This window comes from Anser cygnoides, chromosome 18 (genome assembly GCF_040182565.1).
Source record: "Anser cygnoides isolate HZ-2024a breed goose chromosome 18, Taihu_goose_T2T_genome, whole genome shotgun sequence".
In the NCBI taxonomy this organism is placed as follows: Eukaryota; Metazoa; Chordata; class Aves; order Anseriformes; family Anatidae; genus Anser; species Anser cygnoides.
Genome location: NC_089890.1, coordinates 4138115 through 4162860, shown reverse-complemented (window position 1 = coordinate 4162860; position 24746 = coordinate 4138115). Strand labels below are relative to the sequence as shown.

Here is a 24746-nt window from a genome sequence, read left to right as displayed (position 1 = left end):
GATTACAGGAGAAGTTACTATGGCCAAGGTGGTTAAAGAAGAATTATTCATTGTCTCACGATGTGTGAAACAGGGGATGCAACAAAGTGACCTGAGAGTACAAAGTTTTCCATTTAAAAATGATTGTGGATGAGAAGGGCATGGCCAGAAAGTAGTGCAGAAGACAGTATGTACAAGGAAGCAACGGGTTCCAGGAAGAAGAGCTCACCGGTGAACACGGTGCCCCAGGTGACATCTTCTGTTTAAGACACCTCTTACGCTTCGGGCTCTGGGAGGATACAGCAGGGTACATATGCAGGCCCTGTTTCGCTTCCCTGAGCAGCGCAGTCAGCACAGGCTCCTTGCTCTGACCAACCCCATGTGCTCAACACAGCAGTAGGTCAGGACACACAGATACCATGAAATAAAAATCTGATTGCTCCAATTCTTTTTATTTTTTTTTTCCCCTTCAGGAAGCACTTGTGGTGTTCTGGTGTCCTCCAACATCTGCCAGGTACCTAGCTGGAGGGTCAGTGGATTACCCGAGATGCAGGCAGTAGCAGAGCAAAGGCCTGTCTGCATCACTGCACCCTCCCTGTGTTTGGGAATGAACCCTAGAGGGACTTCATGCTGAGCTGCCACCTTGGGAGAAATCTGTCAGTCCTCTCTCAGGGTGGGGAGGAGAGAACAGAGTTAAACTCCTCTGCAGTTAAGTTTCTGGTCCTGTGGTGGTTTTACTCAGGTGGGCGGCCAAGCTCCACCACAACCGCTCTCTCACTCCCCCTCCTCAACGAGGAAAGGGGAGAAAAGGGCTCAAGGGTTGAGATAAGGACGAGGAGATCGCGCAGTAATTATCGTGACTGGCAAAACAGACTCAGCATAGGGAGATAGTAAGATTATTTTATTCTAGCTTATTACTAACAAGCTAGAGAAGTGAGAAACAAAGGAAAGAAACCAAAAGCACCTTCCCCCCTAACCACCTTCTTCCACCTCCTCCCCCCAAGTGGCGCAGTGGAACAGGGGAATGGAGGTCATGGTCAGTCTATAGCGCTTCTTCACTGCCGCTCCTTCTCAGTCACTCTCGTCCCCTGTGCTGTGGGGTCCCTCCCACGGGATGCAGTCCTTGCCTAACTGATCTGGTGTGGGCTTCCCACAGGCAGCAGCTCTTCAAGAACTGCTCCCACACGGCTCCGTACCACGGGGTCCATCCCTCAGGAGCAAACTGCTCCAACCTGGGTCCCCCACGGGCAGCAGCTCCTGCCAGGTCACCTGCTCCTGCGTGGTCTCCCCTCCATGGGCTACAGGTCTGGCCCAGAATCTGCTCCGGCAGGGGTCCTCCACAGGTCGCAGTCTCCGTCGGTGCAGGTCCACCTGCTTCACCATGGTCCTCACCACAGGCTGCAGGGGACTTCTGCTCCGGCACCTGGAGCACCTCTCCCCCTCCTTCTTCACTGACCTTGGCACCCGTAAGGCTGTTCCTCACTCCTCTCACTCTCCCAGCTGCTGTGTGGCGCAGCATTTTTTTTTCCCTGTCTTAAATATACTCGCACAGAGGCATAAAACAACATCACTTATTGACTCGGCTCTGGTCAGCAGTGGGGCCCTTACCTAACATGGGGCAGCTTCTAGATTCTTCTCACAGAAGCCACCCCTATGGCCCCCTGCTACCAAAACCTTGCCACGTAAACCCACTACAGGTCCTGATAAATCACAGCCCACAGCTTCAGATACAATCACAAGTTTCAAATTCAGACTCAAATTCAGACTTCCAAGCCATATGTTTCAGGATGGGTAAAAGGAGAGTTTTAGCCAGAAGCCAGGTAAAGCCCATGATTAAGATACATTCTCTCCTGGCATAGTTTTCATGGTTACTAAACTCATAAAAGCTTTTTTTAAGGAAGACAAACTGTGCTGGGGAAGGGGGATTGGACAGAACTATATCAGGAAAAAGGCTGGCATTTTAGTAATGGTTCAGAGGTTTCAGCTACCAGAGATCAGTGCTAGGTGTCATCTTCATCAAATTAAAAAGCTTCTAAACAGCAGCGGGCTGTGTGTTTTAAAGAGGCCTTTAAAGTCTATGGGAACAAATACAACACAGTTAACATGCTGGGAAAACCTTTCCACAAGCAGACATAGGAAGAAGTTCAAGTAGTTCTAAGTAAAAGCCTGAAGGCACAGACATCATCTTTCCATTTCCAATTGTCTTGGACAGGATAGGAATTTTGGAAGTGAAAGGAAATGCTGTGCCGCAGGCAGGTTTTAATACCTGAACTAACAGATTTGCCCCTGCCCTACCCTCTTTGCTTTAAAATGGAGATGAATGAAGCGCAGAACCATTTTAAATACCACTTCACACGAAATTCTAATCACCATTTCAGTTTATGTTCTACTGCATTGTTCACTCCCTGCTTCCCTGTGGAGAAGAAGAGGAAAAGAGAAGGGAAGAAGAGCTGTTTAGTAACTGGCAGAGTCCATGAATGTGTTCTCTGGAAACATTCTAAGATTGCAAAACAGCCAGGCCTCATGAAAACCCAACAGGCTGTAATCATCTACTTGTGTCCTGTCCTCACCAAGTGCTGTGCAGGATAAGTATTAAAATCGATTAAAAAAAATTAAAGCATCAAAAAGTTTGTTGTCAAGGATTTACAGAAAATTAAAATTGTGAAATCACTAGTTGGGATGAAAAAACGTAAGAAAACTATACAACCTTCCACTTTTAAGGGCTTGGGGAAGAACAAATATTCTCAGAGTAATATAAGGCCCACCCCCAAAAGTGACCAGGCTAAGGTTGGGCACTATCAGTACCACCTCCACCCCTGACTTCATCCTTCCTTTCAAGCAGTAAGTGGCCAAGCTGAGAGAACCAAAAATACATGGTCAGATGGTGCTTTTACCTTTCATCAACAAAGAAGCTTAAATGCTCTGATGACTCAGAAAGGGAATATACGACATCTCCAGAGAGGTCCTGAGACTCCTCAGGCACCCATTCCGCCTGTGGGCTCTGACCCACGCCTGAGGAGCTCCAAAGGGATCGTTCCCCTGGTGTCACAACCAGCACAGGTGCCCAACAGCTCAGGCCTGCACCATCAGCAGCACCCAACTCCGAAAGGAAACAAGCCAAAGTCTCGTTATCTGAGACTTTAACACAAAAGGCTCTTCTGTCACCTCAGCTCTGCTCTTACTTTTTAACTTAAGCTTTTCAGCAGTTCCAGGATAACAAATCCACGTAGAACAATGTCCGTAGCTGTAAGGAAAGCACAGTTCTGTGAACTGAGAGATATCCCTGAGGTACATCAGCAATCCACTTCCACTCCAGTCAGGATTTAAAACACACTTTATGGGTACAGATGAGGCTTCACATTCGCCACCTGTGAGAGCCCTGTCTGCCAGCTGTATTTCAAGCACGATCATAAGACAGGCTGAAGTGGTTCATTTGGGTGCTAAATACAGCATAATGCTTCCTGAAGAGTGAAATGAAAAGTATTCTTTTTAGGATGAATGACAAGAACTTCAGGTGAAATGCAGCCCAGGACTTTAGGTAGTATAGCACAAGACACAAAGACACTAATGAGAGTTATAGCCTCACCCACGCAACACGATTCTTGTTCTCCAGGGCCAGCAAATACTTGTGATTAGCACCATCAGAAAAAACTCTCTTTAAAATGCATTTAGGTCACAGAAAACACTAAAATATCCTCAGAGAAGATTCAAAAACAAAACAAAACAAACAAAACTGAACCAAAAAACAAGTACAATGTTGAATTACGACAATCACAGGTGGAAAAAAACTAGAGAACACGGGTTATTGCTAGGCTATGAGTGGGCCTGGTAGGGAATCACTAAATTACCCTTGTCGAGGAACATGAGAAAAAAGACTCTTAGAAAGACACAATCCCACCTGGCTCCTATTTGCTGCTTTTCACAAACAGACCTCAAAGCACTTTCTAAAGAAAGTTAGTATCAATATCAGCTTTTATTGCATCCCAGCTTCGCAGGACAAAGCACAAGGTAGTAATTCTCTCCAGCCTCACATAACCCAGACAGGTCTGAACATTTAGTGCTCTTCCAGCAAGTCTGCTAGCAGAATAAACAGTTCGTAACAGTTAAGGAACATTTTAAACCTATGCTGAGGATAAAGCGAGCATAGCCTTTGGCAATATACAAGACTTTGCTTTCAAGCCAAGACTTTCCTTTATTCACAGCAGAAAGAAACAGAACAAAACCACCAGGTATTGCTGTCTGCGTGCTCTACAGGGTGAGAAAGCAGCGAGGAGATCAGAAAGAAGCAATGTCCCACAGGACAGCAGGGTTTGACCCAAACCACCAGCAGCCCGACATCCTCGTTCACAGCTTAAGTCAGCTAATGGTCTAAAAGCTGGAAAAGGAAGTAATGACCTGAAATACAAAATTCAGCCCCATTCAGAGAATGAATATGAATTACATTTTTTAAGCATGGCTAGGGAATTACACGTAATTGCATCTGATGTGGTTCACAGGTCCGCAGCAGAACCTGGCCTCCAGTCACCAGCTGTCTCCAGCAGCAGCAGCCGTTCTCCAGCAGTTGTCTCAGGAGGCTTCTGCAAAACACAGGCTGCCTCTGCTCCTTTCTGTGCATCACCTGAAGGATTCATAGGAAAACTGTCTGGAACTGGTACTTCACTGCTGGGGGATGGAGAAAAGAGCACAGGATGGTCTGGGAAAGATAGATCTCCACTGCAATATGGACTTCGTTGTTCTGCTGAGCCCTACACTTTACCATCAAACTCATGCTTTAAGATAAGGTCTGCAGGCTTTGTTCTGGTAGCAATTAAATGGCTTACTCACCATTTTTTTCTGCTGTCATTGACCTATGTCAGTAAGTAAGCAACACGGTGTGTTTTTTGATCAGACAAAGAGCGAGGGGGTGGAACCTGCTCAAAGAACAGAAAACAATCATAAATGAACCTCTGAGCTCAGGAGCTATTATAAATCAAGAAGGGGAGCAACAGAGAAGGTGCTAGGAAACCCACTGGTTATTGCACAAGCTTTTCTTCACCCAATGCCAAGACTCAAATCCCACTGGAAGGTTAGGAACAAAACTGCCTTCTCCACAGCTATGACAGTGTGCCCAGTTTCCAGTCCGGGAGTCTTCTTTGTTTTTCCAGTTCAAAATACTGCATTAATGCACTTATATTATCACAGACAAGACCTCAGATTCTAGGATGTCCATCTTAGTCCAAGTCTAGAGCATTTGCTATTATTCTCAATGCAGAATACCTCGATACACAATTCTGGTCTGTTCTATTGATGTACCTCCTCCCAAGGGCAAGTGGAGCTCTGCTCTCCGAGGACAGTGACAAGGCCTGAGGGAATAGCATGGAGCTGGGACAGCGGAGGGTCAGGCTGGGTGTTAGGGAAAGGTTCTGCACCCAGAGGGTGGTTAGGCACTGGGACAGGCTGCCCAGGGATGTGGTCACGGCACCGAGGCTGCTGGAGTTCAAGGAGCATTTGGACAAGGCTCTCAGACACGTGGTCTGATTTTTGTGTGGTCCTGTGTGGAGCCAGGGGTTGGACTCAATGGTCCTTGTCGGTCCCCTCTAACTTGAGATCTTCCATGATTCTGTTCTATGAATCACTGCTCAAACTGTGCTGAGCAGCATTCCTCCTCACCACCTTCGCTGCGGGGATGACAAGCTGCACAGGGCATGGAGGCCGCTGAGGAAGACAAGAAGCCCCATGCTTCAGATTCAACATCACTGGGGCAAGCGCTATCTGTACACCACAGCAGGATCCTGTTCCATAATTAAACCCCTCTGATCCTGTCACAGCAAGAGACATCAACTTGAAATATAACGATACAGTGATTAAAATTCAGACATGGCTGAAGTCGCAGTAGTTTGGGGGTGATGAATGTCACACAAGGGGTGTTTTTCAAGGGATGAACTAACTTATTTTTCATAAGTCTGAATGATTAAAATTTCCTTAAGTAGCAACACAAGAAAAAACAACAAAAACATAATTGAGTAGTCATGTATTAAATGAACTACACCATGTTGTATTTTTCCCTGTAGGTTATTTCAAGATCCTCTTACACAGCCCTTCATAAAGGCCTGCTGAAAACATCAATCAAGCTTCCTAATGCAGAATGACCAATTTCTTTGGCCATCAAGAACACATTTATATCTCAAAGAACTGAATAAATCCAACAGAGGGAAGTTACCATTCATTTATTAGCCAGCAAGTTCTTTGCCATTTTGCCTTTTGCTCCTCTGCTAAAATGAGTACTTTGATCAATCGCAGAATGATCCTCTGACATATAAAGCGGCCAATTCCTATCACACCAAAGAGTCAGTCCACACAGTATTTTGCTCTTCAAACAGTGACTTCACACGTGGATTTAGGTTGTACTCACTGTGACTGTAGGATGAAGAGTCTGGTCCATGGTGGAGCTGTGAGAAGGTGTCTATGCACTGCTGTCTTGTGCAGATCTGGCACTGCAATAGGCATGTTTGGGGAATGTGAATTTTTAATTGCTCTCTTCCCTATAACTACATTGCACTGTTTAACCTCACTACAGGGTTGAGATGCCGTGGAGGCGTTTGTAGAAACTGTGCATGCACACTAGCAGACGAAGCACGATGCAGGGTCACCCACCTAGATGTTCCTCAGTTACATGGCAGCTGCCAGCAGGGGTGAGCTTGCCACGAGCCAGGCAGCCATCATTCAGGGCAACGAAGCGAAGCCACTAGTCACCTAACCTGCCTGGCATGGAAGAGCAACTGCGATGTACTGAAGGAGCTAAGGTCTTGCTGAGATGAGAAGCTCTGCTTGTTTTGTCGCTTTCCCATCACTCAGCAGCAAGGGGAACATGGAGGAGATGATTGCGCTCTTTCCACAGTCAGGGCAGGGAAGGTTTGGGAAAGAATTACTGACAGATCCCCTACTTCAGGACTAGCTTTAAAGGGAAAGATGATTTATGCAGTCACGCTATCCAATCTGTCCCCTGCACATATGTTTTTGAACTGTTTTCAATAAACATCAGAGTCGGAGATTTCAAAGGTACTAAACAGAAGTAAGGTCCATTCAAATGGGTGCTAGAAGGAAGAGGAAAGCCTGCCTACAGCAGTGCTGAGGAAAAGGCCATAACACAAGCATGGACCTCATTAGACACCGATGAATCCAAGAGGGGCACGTCCCAGCCACAAGAAACCTCGCTGCTCCCGTCGTGCCAGACTCCAGGGAGCCTCGCTGCAGGAGAAAGCGAGAGGAAACCAGCTCTGCTAGTTTGGCTGCTCATTTTCGTCAGAGATGTGCAGCCCGGGCATGCAGAGCCCTATTTGTTTTACGGATCCTGCATAAGCTGCCGTGTTTCTTTACATCGACTGCCTGAAGGGGCTGGAAAACCTGGTGGTTAGTGTCTCCAGCCGAGGGAAGCGGACGTGGACCGCTGTGCTGGAGAGTGCCAGCAGCTGTTCCACTGCCTGGGCCAAGGACACAGACACAATAAAGCTTCCACCCAAAACGGGAACCAGACCTGACCCAAGCCCAGCTGCCTACAGAGGCACCTGGATGCCCACAGGAGAGAGAGGGTCTGCCCCGGGGAGGCTCTCCTGGCCGAGGGGCATCTCTGGCAACCCTCACAGCAGGCCCTGCTGGCGTGAGTCAGGCACAGCAGGCCCCGCTGCCCTCCTGGAGCAGCTCCTTCATCTCAGAAGCTCTTCTCTGCTAAGAAGCAGTGACACCTACAACCAGCTCTGTGATTTTGGAGAAGAGAAATACAAGCCTGAGTAGTACAAGCTTTTTTTTTTTTTTTTTAAAAAAAAAAGGCTGAGGACTGGCAAACTTTCATTTAAGCAGTCTAAAAGTTTTCAGTTACCTCAACACATGCCTGTAAAAATATAACATTTCTCTCAAAGTCAACAGTGGTCTGTTTTTATCTTCGCAGTCCTTTGATGTCATCGCCCAGAGGGCTGGAAATGCTACTTAGCAGCATCACCACAAAAGCGTAGGTAGCAGGATCTTCTGCATCAATAGCCGATGACTCAGGACTCCAATATAATTCAGCCTTCACTTTTGGCTGTTTCCGTTACCTGGGTATTCACCACACTGCAAAACCTGTACAGAGAGCTTAGTATCTTCTCCTTGGAAATGGCTGTCTGTTTACCCTGACATGGCTGAGTTAATTTCAGGTTTCAGCATTGGCCGTTAGCTATAAGCCACGGGGCAAACAGGAGAAGCCCCCGAAGTTAGGCTGGGGAAAGGTATGTTTTAGTCATTGATATAAGGGGAAAATCAACTTAGAGCTGCTTCCGCCTCACCGACAGCAGCACTTTTCCACAGTTACTTGCCAGCCAGCCAACTTCCAAACTAAAACCCAGCAGCCAGACTTTCAAAGGGGTTGCTAACAGTGCAGACTGTGAGGTTTCCAAAGCGTCCACCCCTTCAAGAGATGGAAAAGGAGGCAGGCACTTCAGTGCCTCTGAAAGTCCATATGAGTAACCACATCTCAAAATGAATTAAATGCCTTCGCACACTCAGTGCCTTGTCTCAGCCTCTAAGCGTGGGGTTCTTCTGCCTCCCACCCCAGGGGCTGCCATACCACAGGGTCTCTCTTTTCCAGGAAGATGACAAGGGACGTCACTAGGAGCTGCCTCATTTCTACTCCCAGTGAATCACTGAGTACTGGCAGCAGGCTGGGGGAACCCCATCTAAGCAATTCTTGCTGTCACAAAAGTTAAGTTAGATAAACCCTGAGACAACCAGAGATCATTCATGTTGTGTTAATCTGGCTAAGGCACAGCTCCAGCTCTCTTCCAGGCTGGTAGGAGGCAGAAGACACAACAAGTGAGATCAAAATGAGCTCGTGGTGCCAAATGCTTTCATGATACACATGGAACAGAACGTCATCCTGCACTAATTTGTGCTACGCTTTCTTATTCATTCCTCTGCATCGGTTTCAGATACACTCAAGCTGCAGATCTTTAAATGGACACGCTAAATATAAGCTATGGAGTTGACTGACAGTTTTATTTTTGTCTTTTAAAGACATGACTGAATCTAGTATTGCTAGTTTTCTCTCTGTACCCATGGAAATTCCGCTCCATAGCAGGTAAGAGAGGTAGGGGAAATTTCACTCATCTTTGTAAGACAAGCAGTTATCTTGGATAAGTGTCATTTACATCTTCCAATATACATTTACATCTGCATCACTACATATAAATATACCAGTGAAACTAACACAGAAGAAATGATTTATGATCTTCCTCTGGTTTTCACTGGTCTCTAACATCACCTGTATCTGATCAGCCCTTTAGTAAAACCCAGAAAATCCCATTCCCAAGAAAGCACACCATCCTCTAACCACTCACGGGCAGTATTGCAAGCTCAAGGCACTAGGAATTACTTGTGCAAGGCATCGGCCACATCAGTCTCGACAGTTTTTCTTTTTACTCCACTGGACTGAAGGAATACAAACCCTTTCTACGGGAGGTGCAGGCATTTGAATAGGAAGCTACCATGCTTCAAGGAGCACTCATGATGAAACTCAAAGGAACAACAGAAAACGTTTTCACTTAGTGGTGCACGTGCTTCACCCCATGTATCACAGAGGAGCTACAGGACTTTCTTGCTTTGTCAACACAGGCCAGCATCCACTTCTGCTACCTGCTGCGACCAGACAGATATGTTTTGGGTCTTACTTAGAGCAGTTTTACCTTCCCAGCTATGCATCTCAAAGACAAAAACAGTCTCAAAAAACACTTTCACAAATGTCAGCCCTCCGAAAACAGGTTTTGAGGGACAAAAGGAGACATTGTCCTGACTGATCTTCATCCTAGTGCAAGCCACAGATTTTGACACGAAGTCCATAACTTGCATATAAAGCAGAACCTCAAGTGTGGGAAAACAACTGTACATACAGGTGCTGAGTCCTCTGGAACAAAGTCCTGTGGTTTTAGCAAAGAAAGCCAAAAAAGGTACTTTTCCATTTTAACGTGCTTTAGTGTGTGTGAGGGCTCTTGTTCTCAAGAGGTGAATGCGAAGGGCAGCCTTGTTCCCTTGGGAAAAGGCCAGCTCCTCTAGTCTAAGACAACGTCCCCGCAAAATAAGAATGCGGCACTCACTCCTGCATTCCTCCCTGTCTCTCTTTATGTCTATGATTGAAAAGGCTTTTTTCTCTCAAGCACAGGAGCAGGCAAATTACTACCTTCGGTTTCAGCCTAGATAAAAAAGAACATGCCTGAGAAAGCTGTAGTGAAAACCGAAACATCCACATGAGTAGGAAAGGGTATGAGTGCACATGGTCATTCGAACTGCCAGGATGAGCCTGGATCCTCAATCTCTACCTGCAAGTATCAGGGAAGGAATCTAATGGAAGTGGCAGCACTGGGACTCGGGGATCTTAGGTGCAGCTCATGGCTTCAACAGGGATTTACTGCAGTATTTTGGGCTGGCAGCCCCACATCCTTTTCCCCATACTTCTTCCAGTGAAGAAAACACAGAAATTAACCTCTCAGGTATCCTCTGAGCTTACCAGCTATGGGGATGCACTATAATTCATAAGGATGTCTTTCACCCCGCTCCAGTAGAGGAGCCAATTTATTTTATTTTTCATACGATAGTTCAGTAGATATGGAAAACCATTAAAATCATGGAGAAAAGCCAGAAAATATAAAACGCATGCAATTGGGGGTAACATAACGGCTTCTGTTATGTTCTTCTATACTGCTTGGGTAGGAGTTTATGACAATCCAACTATTCAGGACTTGAACCCAGCTCTCATGAAGTTTGCAACCATCCTTAAAATTCATTAAAACAAGTGCACTGAAGTGCCAAGGCATGGGGCAGAGATAAAGAGAGAAGAATTCAACAATCGGCATATAAGTGCTTACGTACATACTCTATGCGTTTGCATACCTGTCCCACAAATTGCAACTTCTTTACATTCATCTGTCATTTTGCTGGGAATTATAGAACACTCCACTTTGAAACACAAGCAGTTGCCAATGCATATTAATGAATATTAGCGCTGACAGTGTGCTACCATACTGTCAAAATGGGTAGCTGTGCAACTTGCTGATTTTCATGAATTTTGAAGCACGCAGAAGTAGGTGGGTTTGTGCACATATTATTCCGCTGCCCAAGGAGAAGGAACAAACAACCCATTGTGTCCATCTGAGAAAGAAAAAAAAACAACCTGCTGTGGTGAAGACAAATCAGTTTTAAGTAATGCTGCCGGGGACACTGTTGATGACAAATGCTGAATTCTGGCTTGAATGTGTGGGGTGGGAAGATTAAACGTGCTCTGCCATTTAATAAACTTTACACTAAGCTCTGTTTTTTTCTGCCTTGATCTCTTATCAAAAGAATGAAGCAAGTTATCAGATGCTTCCAGGCATGCTTCATGTGTTATTAACAAATTAAATAGTATCAGCTGCCTCTGCTGCTAGAAAAAGAAATAAACAGTGTGACATAGGTCAGAAGCCCAGTGTTTGGACCAAGTACTGTCCACCTGTGTCACCAAGTTAACTCCTTGTGTTATGAAACCAAAGGCAAGATGGAACATAAAGGGTTATTTTTAAGGCATCAGACGATTTCAACAGCATAGAGGCAGAAGAACCAAAGCTTTGGTGTGTTATTAAACCAGAACCAGATACAAAGAAATCCAGTTAGTCACAGAGATTGCTGCCACCTTATTGCCCCTGTGGCCAGGCAGTCTCTGTCTTGTACCAATGGCTCAGAAGTTGCTGACATCACCATAAAAGTGTCCCGAGCCACAGAAAGCAGTACCCCCAAAACACCTTCACCAAGCTGCAGGAAATTGTTCTTGTATTTGTTTCTCGCTGCCAAATTTGCATGGTTTTCTGACTGTCAAATCTTATGACTTCTAGATATATTAGCAAGGCAACAGATGAAGTTTTCATGTAATCATGTGCTCTTAAAAAAAGAGCCCGTTAGAATGAAGCAGCTCATCTAGCCCTTGCAGGTGTGGAGGAAGGTCTGAAGCATTCACCCACCACTCAAAAACAGGATGCCAAAATACGTGCCTACATGGAGATCTGATGCATCTTGAATTCTGGATTGACATTTGCAATTTGCATAAATTCATATCTTCCCAAGAAGATATTGAGACACCAGCCACAAAGCAGAAGGGGGGGCAGAGGGGGAGAAGCATATAACTGGCCCAATATTCAGGCAGCAACCAAAACCACAAACTGGAGTAAGATGACCACAAACTGGAGTAAGATGCTGACTCCATAGGGACAATATCAGCGGTACCCCAGAAATGCTCCTCTTTTTTCCAATCAAGGATTGCTTCTTGTTTACATTCAACATGAATCCAATCAGTTGGACAGCTGTAATTCTCACCTCATATCAAAGAGAAAGGAGGGGAAACAGCAAATACTAACAAGCCCCTACAAAACAACTACCACTTTCCCCCTGCCTGGCTACCTGTGAACACTGCCACGTCCATAACACTGCTTTTATCATTTACCAAGTGAGCTCTCATTTTCTTTCAGAGGGTAATTCCTTGAATGAAGGAATTTTTTGGCAGAGGAGACTTGGAAAAGCACTTGAAGATGTCTCTTCCCTTTAAATGATGTGGAGATCATTTGAAGAGGGGGACTGTCGATGAAAGCAACAGATTCATGTGAGCCAAATGATTTCCCCAGTTAAGAGAAGTCTGATGGCCGGACCAACTCACATCTGCCTGCACTGAAAAAAAGTTTGCAGAGAGAATTAAGCAGTTGTGCACATAAAGGAGAGCAAGTGGCAAAAAATAAACGAGGTGTGGGAGGGGAAGAAAAGGATGCAATAGTTGGAATAAGGGTTTCAAAGCACACATAGTTATGGCTTTAAAATATAAATACTGCATACTCTTGCACAGAACCGCTAACACTAATGCACTACAGCACAGTGTCAGACTCAGCCTCCACACAAAGCAGCACCATCTTGTGCTCCCAATTCGTCCATTCTTCCCCTCTTGTCTTACAGAGGAGGAGGAATAAGAGCAGGACACATACTAGGGCATTTCTGAGCATACTGCTGCTTCAGTACGAAGCTTATTACGTTATCAAGTGCTCACCTGTACACTCAATCTTAAAGCTCCCTCCTGCTAACGGATAAGAACTGCTAGGTGCAGGCAACGCTCTTTAAGATTTCCTGCTAGCCCCATCTTGGTAATATTTGCCCCTGTGCTGGGACATCTGATGCACCCGGGAGGGCAAGTACGAAGGCAGTATTACTGGGAGGAGCTTCGCTCCTTTTTATGCATGCTTGCTATTTCACAAAGCAGTGGAAAAGGTTCAATCTCCTCCAAGACCACAACTGTCCCATTCCTGGTTGACAATAACTTTTCCCTGGATTTTTCTCCAGTTAGATTCATCAGGGATGCTGGATTAGAACAGTCCTGACACAGGGACCAAAAGTCCCTGTCCTCTAGTGCAAAATCCATCAGAGCAGTCCTGGCAGGATAACACAGCGGCAGGAAAATGTGCATCTTCAGCAGGGAACGAGAATTTTGCCACCAATTAGCCAAAGGAGGAGGATTAAGCCATTGTGGGTGGGGGAAATCAGAAGCAAGAGCTTGTGATTCACTGGGCTGGAACAATCCTATCAAACGCGATCAACGCAACACAAAGCCCAGCTATGAGCCAGCCACACACTTAAGTCCTGAGCACTGAGTCACCATTACTGGTTTGACACCACCGGTGCTCACATCTGCTGACTTACTACCCTAGGAACAGCTAGGGAGGAAGAGTTCATCTCCCATAAAACTTTTCTCTTGGTTGGCTACCAGGAACTGGCTCCTCTCTCTGCCCAGCTTTGTTTCTTGCTACTCTTACCTCCTCTGCCATGCAAACTCAAGCCTGCACTTTCAGCCTTGCTGCCTGCACCATCAAGTCCCCCAGCGGCTCCAGGAGAGCCGAGCCACTGCAATTCCTGCTGGCATCAACTGGAGCTGCAGCGGCTCAGCGCCTCCGCACGGGAACGACCTGCTCAGCGCTTCACTGCAGATGTGGCGATTTGAACACTTCCACATTAAAATTTTGTTCCTGAATTTAAACATTCTTGTAAGTAAAGGCAAAACAGCATGTGTCCATTGCAAAGTGAGCCACAGGTGGCCTTGGACCCCCTTGGTTATCAGTGTTCCTGAGTAACCCTGCACATAGAGCCAAGACTGATTAACAAATCATCTAATTGTGTTCATGCTCCTGTTATCCCAAGGCTTTTATAAGCATTGTTTAGTTACAGCACTGTTCGAAGCACTACAGTAGATCCCCTACAACAGATGCTCATACTTAAGGAAAAAAAGGCTGCTTAACAAAGCCTCCCTCCCCACCAATTACCTCCTAATATTTCATTCAGTCCTTTTCAACATCTCGGATGTGGAAATCAAGCTATACTTACTGAGTAAGCAGAAAACCTCAAGGCGAGTATAACCCCCCCCAAATTTCCTCTCTGAAGACAGTTTGGGCTGTGTGCTTGTGGCAGTACCCTCAAACAAAACACACCCTAAGAACAACCGACCACTTACCCTACAGACCACACAAGGCGTTTGGAGCCTTTGACATGACACAAATCTGGGGAACCTCTTTGTATTACAGCAGCTACCCCCAGCCTGAAATACAACGCATTTACATGGGCATCAGAACTGTAATATCTTACTTTCTCAACTGTCTTTGCCGCATTTACACTTAGAAGACTGTGAAGTAGGGCGATTTTTTTCTCCATGTTTCACAGATCAAATTTGAGAATTCAAAGCCGCCTCCTGCACAGTCATTGTAGGTTTCTTGTGTGATTTTAGGGCAGCCTCTTTGCTCTGTGAGCTGCCCCTTCCCTTGTACCTCACAAAAAAAAAAAAAGAGGTTTGAGGAGGACTGGCATTATGACACTGCCAAAGAGCCCAGAAGCTCTCGTGCAAACCGAGTAGGCTGAGCCCTTTCTAGGATGGAGTCAGCATAGAGCACAATCACTAGAAAGTAATTAGAAGACTGCGAAGTGTGATTAAAAGAAAAGGGAAGGAGACTGCACTAGAGAGCAGCACATCAGTACTGCTGGGCTCAGCCCACGTTAACAGCCCCTAACAGCTTGTGGGGGGTTTTTGTTGCTTTTTCTTTAACACGAAAAATTGCAGGGATGCCAGACAAAGGACAGCATCATGTGCCAATACACTCAGACCAGAGAAAAATCTTTAAAATTATTCAGAAGTCTAACTTAAACAAAACCCTAGCATGGCAATACAGCCCCCTTCCCCAGCCCCAGCCCAGCCCGTGGAGCAGAACCAAGCCCTCCACAGCGTCATCCCACTGCCCTCCCCACTGCAAGGGAACGGGGTGAAAAACAGGTGCCTGAACCCCACTAGCAAAACACCCCAAAGCCAGAGCTGCTGCCCAGCTCTACGTAACCGGGCGCGTGCCCACATGCTCACCTTTCACAGCTAAGGTCACTGCTTTAAGGAATAACACTGCCAAAGCATCAAAATCCAGACTAGGCACTATCATGCACAGGAAAAAAAAAAAGTTCGTGCGTTTCCATGGGGATAGCGGTGATTACATATTTAGCGGCCGTACGATAAGGCAGCATGCATGATCAGCACACCGATTTCCTGGATGGCAGAAGAGCCACAACACCTAAATGCCGGGACAGCCGCAGAACAACAGACCACAGGTTTCCATCCAGGCTCAAACGTCGAGGCAGGGTTTTCCGCAGAGCGGGAGCTGGTGGAGAAGGCTCCTGCTAATTCGTGCCTTGAGATCAGACAAGAGATGCCTTAACTCCTCCCCGGATCTGCTGGTTATAGAAATCCCAGCGGAGAGGCCTGCCACATCTAAAGCAGTGCAAGTCCCACGACTCCTCCCTTCCAGTTTTGGAGTGCCAGGAAGCACCTTCGGGGCTCACAGCTCACTTGGGGGAAGACGGGGCAAAACGCAGGGGCCATCAGCCTGGACACCACTGGGTCTCGATGCTGACACGGGAGCACGGAGGAAGGGGGGCATGGGGGGAGCAGGCACTGTGTTGCAGAGGGCTCCCTGCAGCACAAAGCTCTGGTTTTCTGCTCCACAGCCCCACGCGCCAGACCCCAGATCAGGCTGACACCTGCACAGCCAGCAGGCAAGCTCCCCGTTTGGCAACCGCGCAAAATGGAGCTGGAAAGCCCTAAAGGGAGATGAAGCAAGAGTTTCTTGCTGACCACAAGACCCAAGGAGGCTGCAGTGCAGTCCCGCAGGGCAGCAAACACCTCCCCTGTACCAGCCAGCGCTGCAGCAACATCCTGAGGAGCCACTAAAACCTGGATCATGTTGGACCCCGTCTTTTAATGCTCAGAAGTAGAATGAGACAAAGGACTGCAGCAGAATTAATCAAAATATAAAACTTTTCTACCAGCTAGAATACTCGGAGGCCACTTCTGCACATGTTTATGTCAATATTTTCGCACCCTAACCAGCACGGGGCAGGGATCGGGGATTGTTCCTTACACAGCTGCACTTTTGTGCTAATTCCTTTATGAAAGCAAACAAGCCATTTATAGGCAACCCAAATGCACACAGACACAAAGCAAAAGCATGCAGTTATAGCAGGCTTGATAAAATTAAACTCCCCAATGAATTTCAATTATATTCCTTCAACAGCTTAATAAATGGCAAGCTTAAACTACTGGCAAAAACAAAGCCATTTGACTGGTCACTGAAGTACGTTTCTATGGCTTATGTAATTATACCCCTGTGGCAAAGCTGTAGCATTTGAAGTCCTGTTTAAAGAAAGGGAAGAAATTAAAAAACGACCAATTACTGTATGCCAGCCCAGAGATTTCGGTACAAAGCTGCATGCTGGCAAACAGCCTGCAATCACCAGAGCCGGGGATAATTCGCGTCTAATGCTGCCAGGGAAAAACAGGGCTTGGAAGGCCGACACCTCCGGGACCGACATGGGAATAAGGATGCAGTGTCCAGCACCAGTCACTGGGCTTTTCAACAGCCCATTTCACATTAATGCCTGATACTTGGCAATTCAGGACGTGCTGAAGATGCAAATGTATTTTACCAACACACCTTCACATCTCCCTGAAGCAAACAGGTGTAAATTGTCATTAACTTCATCACTTTCATCTCTGTACATGCAAGCAGCGGTGAAACCCACCTCCAGAGCCTCGATCAGAGCAGAGCTTAGCATTAACCTAGATGCCCCTCCTGCGCACAGCTCAGACACCCAACCCCTTCACTCCCATATCTGCACCATGCAGAGCTTACTGCTCCCGCCATGCCCCTGCACTCCCACGGCTGGAAATGGAAACTGGAAGCAGATATCAAGCGAATTTAAGAGCTCCTGAATTAGAGCAGTGACCCCTGAAAAGAAAGTCATGAGAGCGTGAATCTGCTTTAAAAGATAAAACAGGCTTGACTGCAGGATCAAGAGGCAAGTCATTAGTGAACTCCAAAGTTTAAGGCCAAAATCAACACTGCGTCACTCAGTCCAGGTCCTTTTGATGTCAGCACCACACCAGAGCTGGGCTTCAGGGAACAGAGCATGAAGGACTCTGCACAAGCAGCATTTCCAGGACCACCTTCAGATGCTTTCCCAGACCCAGCATATAGCTGTGAAGCCAGCATATCCCAAAATCCTCAAAAACACATAAGGGAAAACCATGAAACTCGGACTGACACACAGCAGGCGATGCAGGTCTGGGAGTCAAGACAACATCTATCCAAGAACTGCCCCAGCATTCATTCTTGAGTGTTTCGCTACGACAGATCCTGTTCCTGGAACGTGTCCTTCTCAGAAATTCAGTTATTTGCCAAGGCAACAGGTAGCTCCTGCCACCAAAACCTGGCAAGTGCTTTTTCTAGGTGGACTTTTAGGGGGCTACCTCACAGGTAACTCCAAGCAACCTTTCAAGCCCACTGAAGGCAACGGCTGCACAGCTCCACCCCAGCCGGCAGCAGCCCTCTGCTGACAAGCAGCCAAGGCACAATGCGGTTGTCAGCTGCAGAGCTGTCACTCATCGCTTTCCTTCCCAGACTACAGCTGTTGAGTAGTAAATATCAGCATAATTAGAAAGAAGTGGAAAACACACAAACAAATCTAACGGACCAGGCGACAACTGCAGCACTGCGAGGACCCGGTCCTGAAGCTACCTTTATTCCTGGCTTGCTGCTGGTGTCCCGAGGCTGCCCTGATGGATTACAACCTGGCAAAATGGGAGATGTCCCACATGTCCCCCCACAAAGCTATGACTGCACCACCAGCGATCTCCTTATCTAGTCAGACACAGCAGGAAAGGGTAGAGAAGGAAGGACATTTATCCTGCTTTGCAAATAGGGAAGGGAGATGGAGAAGCTGAGGCTAGAAACAGCAATGCTTGGCTTCAGGAAGATTTTACTGCCCATTGGTGGGCTGCTGCTCTTGAAACCCATCAGGCAGCTACAGTGACAGCACCGAAATGCAACAGCAGGTTCCAAGCCACAGCCCAAAGAGTAACTTGACTCCTGCCTGTATAGCCTACAGAAACACTTGCAAGTCCCTGTTTCGCAGTTCAAAGACAGAACCCAGCTCCTGCCAGCGCTGACTTTGTCTTCATCCAACACTGACACAGTCCTTGTGCCGAGAGGGCTGCTGCCTCCAGGATGGCTGCGGAGACCTCTCCAGTCCCTCCTAGGCGTACTGCCGTTACAAGATCTATTTTGGAAGGAAAAAATGTAAAGAAGGGGGGTGGCAGGAGACAAAGTTCCCATCGCAGGGAAAACCAGCAGCTTCTCACTTTCTCCTGGTGGGCAGGCCTCGGAGAGCAGCCACCCTGCTCCAGACTGCGCCGCCTGCCGCGCTGGAAGGAAACGCTGCAAGACACAGACACAGGGATCTCGGGGCTGCCCTCCCACATCCAAATCAAAGTTACAAAGGGAGAAAATGGCTACTTGCTAGTACAAAATTATTTAGTTATGACAATAAATCCCAGCTGAGCCATAGAGTAAACACATAAGGAAAGCAATTTTTCCTACCTGTGCAGTGAATGAACTGTGTAATTCCCCGCTCCCCCCCACAGACGTGTTGTTATACATTTAAGCAATGTTGCTGCATTACACTGATTAGGGCTCAAATACAGTACTTGCATCTATTGGTGTACTTCCAAAAGTTGCACTCTACCCTGATAGAGACACCAAAACCTGTTTTGTGATCCTGCGGACACAGCCAGCTTTCCCCTTGAGCAGCCCACGGGTCTGGAATTGCAGCAGATCCAATGGCCACATGCGCCGCTTTGAAGCTCTGCATTACGCATTACTAGAAGTCAGCGCCTGCTGCCATAGACTGCTTGGGCTGAAGACGGAGAACACAACACCATAGCAAAGGGAAGCAATCATTTCTTAAAATGATCTAGCTGCCACTCATTCAGTTAGCCCGCATACTAGAAGGGACTTCCAGCTCTCATCTGCGATGCATCTGTCAGCTTGTGCTTAACACCCCCCGGCACGGTAATAAATACAACTGCACAGTAACCCAAGTTTTCTTGCAACCTGATCTATAAAAAGCAGCTGGCTTCCCATCCCTCTCCCAACACTACCTTGGGTTTCCTGATACTCTTGGAAACCTAACAGGGTTTTTATTGAGCAAGTTGGCATTGGGTAGCTATAAACTTGAGTTCTAACCCTGCCTCTCTAAATATTACTTATAAGGCCAACACCTCTCATCTACCCTTCATCCTGCCCTCCAAAACAAACAACAAACACAAACTTTCTTTAGCCCCTCTGAGCTTCTGGAAGCTACCAAGCATAAAATTAAGATACCACCTAGTTGTGTACTCTGCTTAAATGCCTTCGGCTGCCAGTGAAGAAAGTCATACTCAGAGGCACCTGAATGCAGACTAAGTAAATAAGGATAAACCTCCTACTTGCAACCAAACAAAGAGGGAGCAGAACAACATGGCAAATTCTTGTTCGCAGACACATCCTTATCCCCTCTCCACCTCCCCTGAAATGTTGCTTAGAAGACTAGATAATCGAGGGCATCCATTTTAGAAATTCCAACACATAGCGCCACCATTTTAGTAAGCCTCACCCTGTCTGCAGTGACAGCACGGGATGCTAGAGTGGGATCAGGCACACCTCAGCCCTGTACCTTACTGCCATCAGACCATAAGACTGACTAAACCTGACAGAAACAAGGACAGAAGAAAAGAAGAATCCTGCAGCAAGCAGATGTGAGGGTAGGACTAACCTAAGGCTAGTTCTGTTTTCTGGGGAACAAGGAGGAAAGGGTAAAGGTCTCAGTACCCAAATGCCTTGCTATGGCTCAGTTCTGCCCCGCACCGTGATGCTCTGCAAATTTTGACACTCTCACTCTGAAAGGGAAGGAAATCCCGTTGCACAGAAGGAACAGAAGATGTTTACACATATGGTCCCAGTTTCCCAGATTTTGCTGTGCTTCTGTCCATTGTTGTGAGCCTCTTTTTTCCCTGGACCTTCAAACCTCCTCTGGATTAAGCCACTCTGCAGTTTGGCCCCATCTTCTACACTCAGGCCAAGACTTCACGTAGAGAGCCACAGAACTCCCTTAAAGCCCTCTAAAGCTGTATTTTGCTAAGAAAACATATGATTCCTCCCTGCACTATGGGGATAACATGCACTCTTCATAAAACGATCAGTAACGAAAGAGCCAAGTCCTGTTTCTCCACTCTGACATCCTTATACCAGAACACCACTCCACGTAGGGTATGAGGTCACTGTATGGCCCAGGACAAACTTCTGTCCCATGCCACCCTTCAAGAGCCTGGCAGCAAGATCCACGTAAGTGCTGCTCTGCACTGTGTTTGACCGCCCCACATCTGGTGGTTGTCTTGCTTTAAAAAGTACAAAACTGCTTGTGCACTGTTGTTTTGCTGCAGAATTAGTTTTATTATTTATGGCATGTTTTTTCAGGGAAATATATATTCAAGCTTGGGTATAACCTTAAAAGTAGGCTGAGAGTACATCAGGGAGTAAGAACGAGTTGAGCTAATGACTTGCTCAGACTCAACCTCTGCTTTCTGCACCGTTTACTGAGGGAAAGAGCTGCTCCTACGACACAACTCACTATCAGAGCATTTAACCTGTACGCGTTGTCTCCTCCCTGTAGTCCACACACAAGTGTTCTGGGGTCTGCACATGGCTATAATAGGAAGCAATTCATCAATTCATCTCCTTCCTGGGTCCTCAAGGAGTATTTACCCAACTCTCAGGTAAATGAGGCAAGACAGAGCATGTCTTGTTCCCAGAACCAGTCCCTCTCTATCAAGTGTTAGACAAATTTGCTGAAAAACAAATTAGAGCATGTTAAAACACTTCACTTAATTAAAAATAATCCTAACAGTATCACAAAGGTAAAAGTAATTCAATGTTTTGGTTAAACACTGAAAACAGAACCGAAGTCTGTGAGATCACTCTGTGCATACTAAATAATGCTTTATTTTTAAAGCATACTAATGGAGCAAGAAGAAAAGCGATTTGAATTGCCTTTTAAGTCACACACTTTATGCTGTAGGGAGCCATCAAAAACAGCTGGACATGGGGAAAGGTCAGTATAGAAAGCAGATTTTTCTCCCAGTGTTAAAAAATGTTAGCGTATCACCAATATTTTGAATCTAAATGAGAAAAAAAAAATTAACAGAAAACTTCAGATTTCTTCCCTCCTCCAGGGCCTGCCTTTTCTCCAGCTCTACAAACAATACCTTGAATAGATACCTAGCTCCCTGCACAAGCACGACACAAACCCACTGCCTTTTACAAAACGTGGATGAACCGTTAGTGTGACCCAGAGCTCCCCTCAACCCTAACTTGCAGTGTCCCCAGAGTCACGGAGGTGGTGGGCCACGTCTTCCCCCCAGTGAGAAGGAACAGCCTTCAGCTCCCCGCTGAAGTCAGACCACGGCCTGTCAGAGATTTCTGCGCTTCTCCACCAGGCAGTTCATAAGAAATGAATCTGTCTGGCAAGCCAACTTTTGGCTATGAAAAACCGGAGGAAAAAAAAAACACACAAAAGAAAGAATGGAAGAAAAATACGAGTGGAAATTTGCAGTGAGCCTCCTTCATTCAACATAAAATGTGGCAGAATAATCCACCACCACAGCCTTTTTTTTTTTTTTGTAATTGCTTTTTTCTTTCAATCCCATTCCCGGTGCCTTCAAAGAGAAAGCAATGTACATCTTAACTTTTCCAGCACTATGCTTTAGTTCAGACTTCCTTACAAAAATACATCAAAAGTTATTTAAAAGAATGAAAAAGCAACAAAAATGCAAATTACTCATTGCTTGGCATTCAGATAGTAGGAACGCTCTAGGGAGATAAAAGCAAAACTTCAGTTTTTACAGTAATGTATGTCTGCTTAAGAAGACAAAGTCCATTGCTCTGGACAGTTTTTATTCATTTCATTTTTACTGGTACTGCTTGATGCCAAAATACATTCTTCCTGAAAATTTATGGACTGGCATTGCTAAAGCCAACCGCATTTTCATCACCAAGTGCAATGAAAACAGGATCTAGGCTGTAGTGCCGAGCGTATCTATGTCCAGCTATTTTGAGAACATAAATTAATGCTGAAGCATCCATCTGGCATAACAGATTGGTTGGTGTACTCTGTCCCCTGCTAATTAATCGATTAGCTCTACTCAGTAACAAGAGATTTCCCCCCTGGTTCACCAGTTTGGGAGGACAGGCTGGCTGACCGCAAAAGCAAGGGCTCACACCGGTTCTGGGTCTCCCTGGCTTTTTAAAGACCTTTCCATGAAACTACAGCTGGAAGGAAATTCCTCGGACAAGACGTATTTTGGAGAGGAGAGACGGTGAAGTGTATCGATTAAAAACTGTCCTTGTGTGAAGAAACATTGGGTGTCAAAGCTCTTCCAGTTTGACAGTCTGGAGAAAAAGGGGAGGAAAAAAAAATTTCTGACAATCCCCCCAAACCAGCATAGGCACCACAGCAGAATGCAGCAGGTAAACACTGATTGCCAGACCCAGCTGTGGAGCCCCAAGCTAGCTCACCTGGCAGCAGAGGATGGAGCCACCTGAGGGCAGGGATGGGGACAGCCACCCTCCTCCTGGCCCCAGGAGACCCCAGCCCTCTTCTGCTGCAGCGGTGGGAGCTTCTCAGGGCCTCCTGCTTGCAAAGTCCACCCTTGTCCCCAGATGTATGCTCATGAGAAGTAACACCCTCACCTGAGATGGCGGTGATCACACTGCAAGTGCAGAGTGATCAGCATGGGGCTGCAGGAGGGACAAGGACATCTCTGCTCTAACCTTGCTCCTCATCCAAGCCATCACCTTGAGCTGTAGGAACGCAGCTGAAAACAGACTTCCTCGACTCTGAAAGCGCAGAAAACTTAGGGGATTTGCTTGAACCATCTACATATGCGATATATTCTGGGAAGCACTTCGGAAACTGTACAGCTTTAGCAGCAAGAACACAACAGAAGATAGGCTCTGTTTAAGCTCTCTCAACAGTTTATGTCCTGCAGTTTTGCTGGATTTAACTACAGCTAGCTGTTTAACTACACTTTTTTTCAATTGCAGACTTGTGCTGCTGAAGGAGCAGACACGGCCCCGGGGCAGCCACTGACAAGCAGCATGCGGCCCCGCTGCCCGGACTCGCTGGGTGCTCAAACCTACCCGCACCCACTGCGGCGCCGGGGCTCAAGCCAGAGCCTTCCAAACAAGCCCAGGAAGTCAAAAGTGCTTATGTCAGGAACTAAGGGCTTAACTTACCTGAGACATTAACAAAGGAGAATTATTGCAGGTTTACATGCTCTCTAAACTCCTTTTTGTAGCTCGGTTCGGCAACTTAAAGGGCAACAATGGTTTCATTCCTCTGTTTGAACTGGCCTGTTCGTGTAAGCTAACAAGTGAAAACTCAGAACAGGCTTGAGGAATAATGATTTTTCCTCAGAATCTGCCCGTGTCATAAAAAGATTCCATATACACTGAATATGACTTTCTGGGAAACTGCTCTTCCAAGTTACATTCATCTCCTTGTCAAAATCGCATGCTAGGACAGGCCCCGGAGATCTGTGTAAGCTCCTTAGGGCTGAACCCATCCGCCCCAGTCCAGGGCTAGGAAGCTCCTTCTCACAATTGATGGCAGTACAGCAGAAAACACACAAGTGCAAGTGCCTGGAAAAGAGGTGTCTTACAAGCCAACGAGATACTCATCAAAATAGAAAGCTGACTCAACACTATAACAATTCAGTAAACAGCCTGGTTCTTTGCTACAGGGCCACAGCTTCATTGTGGTGGGTTTGACTGCTAGGAGGGCGTGTAAAAACAGTTTTTGAGAAAAAGAGATGCTTTATGTACCTATAAACAATTTTAAAAAGACTTGATGTCAAAAAACAAGGACTTTCAGTCCCTAGAATCCCCACTAAGCTGCTTCAGACAGGCCAACAGGAAGTTTGTGTCGTGAAAGTTGTAGGGAAGAGGAAATATTTGGGTTATATGCTCACAAATGACAAAAACTCAAATACTTTTTAAGTCTCTCCTATGGGGTGTGAAATTGTAGAAGGGAGCTATTCTGAAATCAGAAGTATGCCTCAGTTAGGCCTCTCACAGTGAAAAACTGGGACCTATGCTCATAAGTCAGGGTCTTGAACTTCCCTCCTTGAAGAACTAAGCAAGGTTACAAGGGAGAGGACTCACGTCGCATGTGCTGGCTCAGTCAACATGTCTGGGATGTGATGCAGAAGCTGCCAGAAGGACTGAATGTGACTTGAAAATAAAAGCCTGTCACAAGGAAAACAACTGCAGAACAAAATGCATTCACCAACCAAAGAC

At 46.4% G+C, this 24746-nt stretch overlaps 1 protein-coding gene across 1 annotated transcript in view; it reads right to left on the bottom strand.

Moving 5' to 3' along the window:
• CASTOR2 (cytosolic arginine sensor for mTORC1 subunit 2) overlaps window positions 1-24746 on the bottom strand; it is a 127718-nt gene that overhangs the window by 76805 nt on the left and 26167 nt on the right. The gene's annotated exons all lie outside the window — the stretch shown is intronic.